The sequence below is a fragment of the Nymphalis io genome, chromosome 11, assembly GCF_905147045.1.
Source record: "Nymphalis io chromosome 11, ilAglIoxx1.1, whole genome shotgun sequence".
Taxonomy (NCBI): domain Eukaryota; kingdom Metazoa; phylum Arthropoda; class Insecta; order Lepidoptera; family Nymphalidae; genus Nymphalis; species Nymphalis io.
Window position 1 is genome coordinate 9173119 of NC_065898.1, and position 6430 is coordinate 9179548.

A 6430-nucleotide genomic window follows, 5' to 3' on the forward strand; every position below is an offset into this window, starting at 1 on the left:
CTCCGCTCCGCTTACCGGTTTTGTATGAATTTTTAAACAAGTTCGCAATTCCCTGTCCACTAAAGAGGAGCGGAGATTTTGTGCAATCTTATTGGTTAATATTTATCCGTTTCTCCGCTCCGCTGCCTCGCTCCGCTCCGGTGGACAGGCAGCCTTAATATTCAAGATGTAGGATATAATTAGTGTCACTTTGCCTCAAACTGAAAACTATTCTGCGACACCAAATGATAAAATAAAGGATATTAATACAAATGATTAAATTAAAAATAAAACTCTTTATAATTCTAGCTACTCATTCTTTAACTGGAAAGCAAGCACCGGCGTTTGTGAACAAACCACCGAAAAAGCAATTGGGCCCCAAATTAGTAGACGATATTGTCAACACCGTCGCTGAAAAGTGCAATGTTCCTAAAAGGATTAGGTTGGTATTCATATTTTAATCCCATAACTTTTGTACCTTTCAACTTTTTAATTTTAAGATATTTTATTAAGATAATGGAATATTTTTGTGTTATACCATCTTACAAAAGAAACAGATAACATAAAACTAATTATTAGAATTAATTAAGTAAATGAAAAAATATGTTTTTGTAGTCCGAAGACTGTGTTAATAAAATTACAGGAGCGCCATTACGACGAAATGTTCGGACGAAGCAAAGTTATATAAAAATCGTCAAAGGTTCAGAAAAAGCACGAACAACAAAACTGAGAACGTTCCGCCATCTTCTGAGAAGCGGACGAATCCACCACAGTTGAAATTAAGGAGACAAAGATCTAATATAAATTTGTACCATTTATTAATCAATTAAAATATGTAATTACTTTTAAATAAAGTATAAAATATACTAATAGCTTTTTTGACAAAATAATAAATCAAGTTTAAATTTAAATGTCATGACCAAAAAACTGCGGTTAACTGTAGCTATGTATATGAAAATAAAGCATAACGGTATCTTAGTTTTTTTTGCTCATTTATCAAACATTGTAAAGCAGTGTGATGGATTAATCTTGAAACTTTCTCTGTATAAAAAGAGTCGTACGTACTTAGTTACTTAACTCGAAATAATATTAAAATTTTCGCAATTCGTAGCACTGGTACAGGTACGATACGAATAAAATAATAGCTTTACAATTTTACCTATATTTTTATTATACATTTGCCCTCCATAGATTGGAGACATATTTGAGGCTGCAACAATGTTGGTTAAGATTTGCTTTTAGTAGGTATGCCCTAGTAACCATGTTATAAAGTTCGATGTAATTATTAGTATGTTACAATAATAATCAATGAATCGGTAATCTAAAGTTATAGGCAGACAGTTGTCTGACTATACATTTTCTTTTTTACGTAGAAGGCCATTCTATTATGCATTTTTTATACTTCGTCACTAGATGGCGTCGCAGAACATCGATATCTACGCCGTTCAACCGAATTCCATCCAATTATTATATGTGTGTAAATCTTCTGTCCCTTATCGCGTAATTAGTTTTATCAAGGTCGGATACTCAAGTAGCGAAACAAACTGGACAGTTGGTGCGTTCATTGTGTGACAAACGATTCTAACCCTGTGAAAAGACAGAAATAATCCTTATATGGAAGATTATACAATCTTCGATATAAAAACGACCACGGTTTTATCCCTAAATGTAGTTTCTCAGTGATGATTTTTTATGCCATAGCATGACGCAACCTTATATTGCATTAAAATCCTGAAGATAATAGGATTTTCCAGTTTTTATCATTCATAACTTATAACTATTTATCATGTAAGTGCTGACAGCGAAACCTAATAAAATGTCTCGATTTTAGATTTAAAATTGCGACTCGATGACAATGTAAACAAATAAATACGGAGTCCAATAATAAAATTAAATGCTTCGTTATCTATAAATATGTTATTTTAATTTATTCTTTATCCTATTTAACATTCTCTTTGAATTTATTATATTATGCATTCCAAGTCAAGAGGTTAACAAAGAATATATGTGGCAAACATGCTTTATAAATAATTTAATTGAGTGTTTTAGATTGCAACATCTGAGGAGAATGCTAATCCAGTACCATATATAGATACTGAAACACTATTGATAACGGAAACAAAAACAAACAATGCAACGGTTTTTGGGTGTAGTTGGAAAACCAAAAAATATTTTAATTAAAAAATAAATAAAAAGTAAAATTTAACCTCATTTTGTTTTAATTAAATCCTGAAAATTATTTATCTCCCAAAACAGGGAATGCAGTTACTATGGCAACATTATATGCATAAATTGACATACTATCTTTGTTTCAATCGCGGTTGCACGGGGACTTGGTCCGTTAGTTTCTTTGTCGACGTCAAGAATCTAATGTTTTAGTTTTCCAAATATACTGTTAACCACCCATGGTGGGACAAGGAATGTTGGCATTTATGATCTGTAATAAGTTAAATGTTAATATTTTCAATTTAACTTTTTAGCTTTTATTTGATAGTTTGCTCTTTTACATAATACTATGTTTTAAGAACGAATTATGATAACATATGAAGAGTTTTCTATCAATGAGATAGGCCTGCCATACCAAATTTTAATTAATGTATTTAATATAGAAAAAAAATCAGATCAGATTTAAAAACGGCGTTATTCCCGTGCCCATAATGAATATCACAGATTATTTTATATCTCAACCGTAGGCAGACAAACTAATGTTATGATCTCAACCAATTATATCACATTCATGATATAATTGGCTTTGTATTTACTCCTCTAGTGGTTAGATTAGGCTATCGGTAGATGTAATGTAAGGAGTAAAACTTAATATATTGAAACAGAAGGTGAGCCAGGATAGCGAAAGAAGTGTTGTGTTGTTATAAACAATATTCATTAAAGAGGCAGAGTAACCACCTTGTTCAAGTTTAACAATAATTATGATTGTTCATTGTAAATACATCGCTTTTTATACAAAAGTTAAATCATTATAATGTCGGTCGTTGTAAAAATCATATCACGAAGTTAAATAACATTAAAACAAAATTTATAATCAAATTAACTTCAATAAATATTAGGTTATTCTAAATTATATACGCGTTGGTCGTAGCGTTGAGTTTAACACTCGGCCATCCTGAAACTGCCGTGCCCCACGGCTGGTAGAGTTTTCACCGGCATCGGATATCTGGAAAAAAAATGCAGGCCAAAAGTATATCGTTTCATATTAATGTATTGTTACTAATTAGTAATATTTTATTTTTCTGTTACTTATTATTGAAGCCTTTACCAGTGACACATATTTTTAGTCACACAGACGCTTTTAGTCACACAGACGCTTTTAGTCACACAGACGCCTTTAGTCACACAGACGCTTTTTGTCACACAGACGCTTTTTGTCACACAGACGCTTTTTTCATGAAATTTCATCTTTTCATACATTAATTACTTTGATAAAACAATCTTTACAATTAATTAAACATTCTGGTATGTAATAAGATGTACCTCCTAACTCGTAATAGACCCCGTGTATCAAATACGATTTGTTCTCCGTGTATAAATAATCAATAACCCGTTAGGGTCCGTGTCTATGTCCGTTAGGACACGAAGGCATAATTACATTTTTTTATATTAATATTTTCAGTTAAGAGTACAGGAAAACTATTTATAAAGTCATTTGAATCTAAATTAATACCTATAACGTCAATGTTCAATTTATTTGTCGTGCAAAACGAAACAGATGCGGCGGTGGTCACTAAGCTAACATGATTTTGATTAATCAACGTATGGCCTATTATTAAATCTATGTCGGGTAGATGATATCTCAACTTGTCCATTAGTACAATACTATCAACATTTACTTCTATCTCACATTTACCTAAAGAATGTAATTGACTGCTCCCAAAGCCCAAATTATATTAGAGGGTTGAAGTTGTAGTTTTTTTTTTTTTTTGCTATTGCGAGGGAAAGTAAATTTAATTTGCTGCCTGTATATATGCGATTCAACCGTGACCTTTCATAAGCAATTATCATACCATACATAACCATACATAAGCAATTTTCTTAAATGAGTCTAACAAAATATCGTAGTTACTTTGTAAAACGTTGCTGACCTTTTGTGTGGGCTGGCTTGAACCGCTTGAAGAAAACCAGCACGTCGCGATGCTGTGCCACCAGCGATGACAGTACTCGCAGCGCGTTGTCGCCTTATAATCCTTCGTCTCGTGCCCCGTTCGACGACATCTGCGAGTTCTTGTGTGCTTGAAATAGTATTCGACGAAACACCTTCAGCGCGGCCTCTTCTCCAAGTAGATCTTCTAGCGGAATTCTCTAGTGGAATTCACCATTTCAATCCACCTCTTATTATACAGGATATAGCATCTTCACCACTAATCTTGCATTTCTTAAGTAATGACATTTTTCCGTGAAAGTTCTTAGTCATTGTCTCAGATTCATTTTTCTTTCTTGCCAACATTTCTTCTTCTTCTTCAGATGATATAGATGGATCACTGTTCCTTTTTTAGTTCCCAAGACCAGATGTACGGTCCTGATATATTTTTAGGCCGATCTCACTTTTGAGATGAAACAGAAGGTGAGCCAGGATAGCTAAAGAAGTGTTGTGTTGTTATATACAATATTCATTAAAGAGGCAGAGTAACCACCCTGTTCAAGTTCAACAATAATCATGATTGTTCATTGTAAATACATCGCTTTTTATACAAAAGTTAAATAATTATAATGTCGGTCGTTGTAAAAATCATATTACGAAGTTAAATAACATTAAAACAAAATTTATAATCAAATTAACTTCAATAAATATTAGGTTATTCTAAATCATATACGCGTTGGTCGTAGCGTTGAGTTTAACAATATATAAATATTCGTATCACAATTTATAATGGTATATCACTCACACTATAGTAGTACCGCAGGCAGATAAGCTTAGTTTCTCTGTCTACGAGTAGTACCCTTAATTTCACTGCACTCAATGATTACCACATTAAAAATGAAGTTGTTTTGATTCATTTTATTAAGTATTTCGTAAATATTAATGTTTGAGTAAAATAAAACGACAGCACCCGTGTCTATGTTTTATTGAAAATTTTCAGTTGGTAGGCGAAAATATTATTCAATTAAAAAATTAAATTTTAATAGTTATGTTAAACAAATGATATCACACGTTCTCAACTATTGCATACGGCCAACTCTCCTCCTTGTTCCAAGCTTGGGACTGGCACTATGAGTCCCTATCCAGCGGCGGAGCTACGTAGCGTCCAGACGTCCACGATCCACGTTAAGAGGATACTGCATTTTATGCATTTTTTCTGAAACATTAGATACCGTAACAGCCTGTGAATGTCCCACTGCTGGGCTAAAGGCCTCCTCTCCTCTTTTTTGAGGAGAAGGTTTTGGAGCTTATTCCACCACGCTGCTCCAATGCGGGTTGGTAGAATTCACATGTGGCAGAATTTCAGTGAAATTAGACACATGCAGGTTTCCTCACGATGTTTTCCTTCACCGTAAAGCACGAGATGAATTATAATCACAAATTAAGCACATGAAAATTCAGTGGTGCTTGCCCGGGTTTGAACCCACGATCATCGGTTAAGATTCACGCGTTCTTACCACAGGGCCATCTCGGCTTATGAAACATTAGATAACATAATCGGTATTCTAAATTTTCAGAACTTATTTTTTTAATATTATTTATTGGAGCCCGCAACTTTTCTTAAAACAAATAAAATAGTCACATAATAGATTGATAATCTCACATACCTGTAACTTGTGTCCCGGTTCCCTTGACCCCATTACCTAATTCTAATTTTTAGTTTACTATTAATTAGATGAATTTGAGCAATCGGAGTTATAGGGAGAAATATTTTCTTTCTTAACTTTTTAGCGCTTCTTCTTATTTTGTACGCGTGTTCTAAACATTTTGCTTTCGTCAGCACATTTTGTGGTAATACTGGTTCTAAACACAAGAAACAAGAAAAATTAATATAAACTGATATAAAATCAATACATCTTTTGTAAGAATACCCCAGTAAAACAATCCTTCATATTTACTTTAAACATTTTATTCTCTTCCACACGTATCTTGTTATATAATTTTTTACTAATTAATATTTTACAATTCAATTACAATTTTTATTTGAATTCCTGCAATCACCCTGGCAACCATCGAACGAGTCGATCTTCCCGTGTTTTTTTCTTTTTTTATATATCGCGTAGTTTTATACGCTCAATAATTTCCAACCAGTGTTAATTTAGTTAAAAATATTACAATTATTTTCTAAAAACTCAAAATAATTATTAAAAATCAGTCAAACCTTACACTCGACTATCCGGATAACGTGTATGACCCCATACACGTCTCAGGTGAGAACCTTACACTCGGTAAACTGACTTATCGATTGCATGAAAAATAAATAAATTAAAAAAAAAATTAAAACCATAAATAAAACTA

The 6430-nt window shown here is 32.7% G+C and overlaps 1 long non-coding RNA gene across 1 annotated transcript; it reads right to left on the minus strand.

Moving 5' to 3' along the window:
* Positions 1 to 5057: 5057 nt before the first annotated feature.
* LOC126771994 (uncharacterized) lies at positions 5058 to 6142 on the minus strand. Its single transcript, XR_007669588.1, has 3 exons — positions 6031 to 6142; positions 5740 to 5935; positions 5058 to 5288 (listed from the first exon to the last, which is right to left on the minus strand). It is a non-coding gene; the product is annotated as an uncharacterized LOC126771994 (long non-coding RNA).
* Between the last annotated feature and the right edge of the window lie 288 nt (positions 6143 to 6430).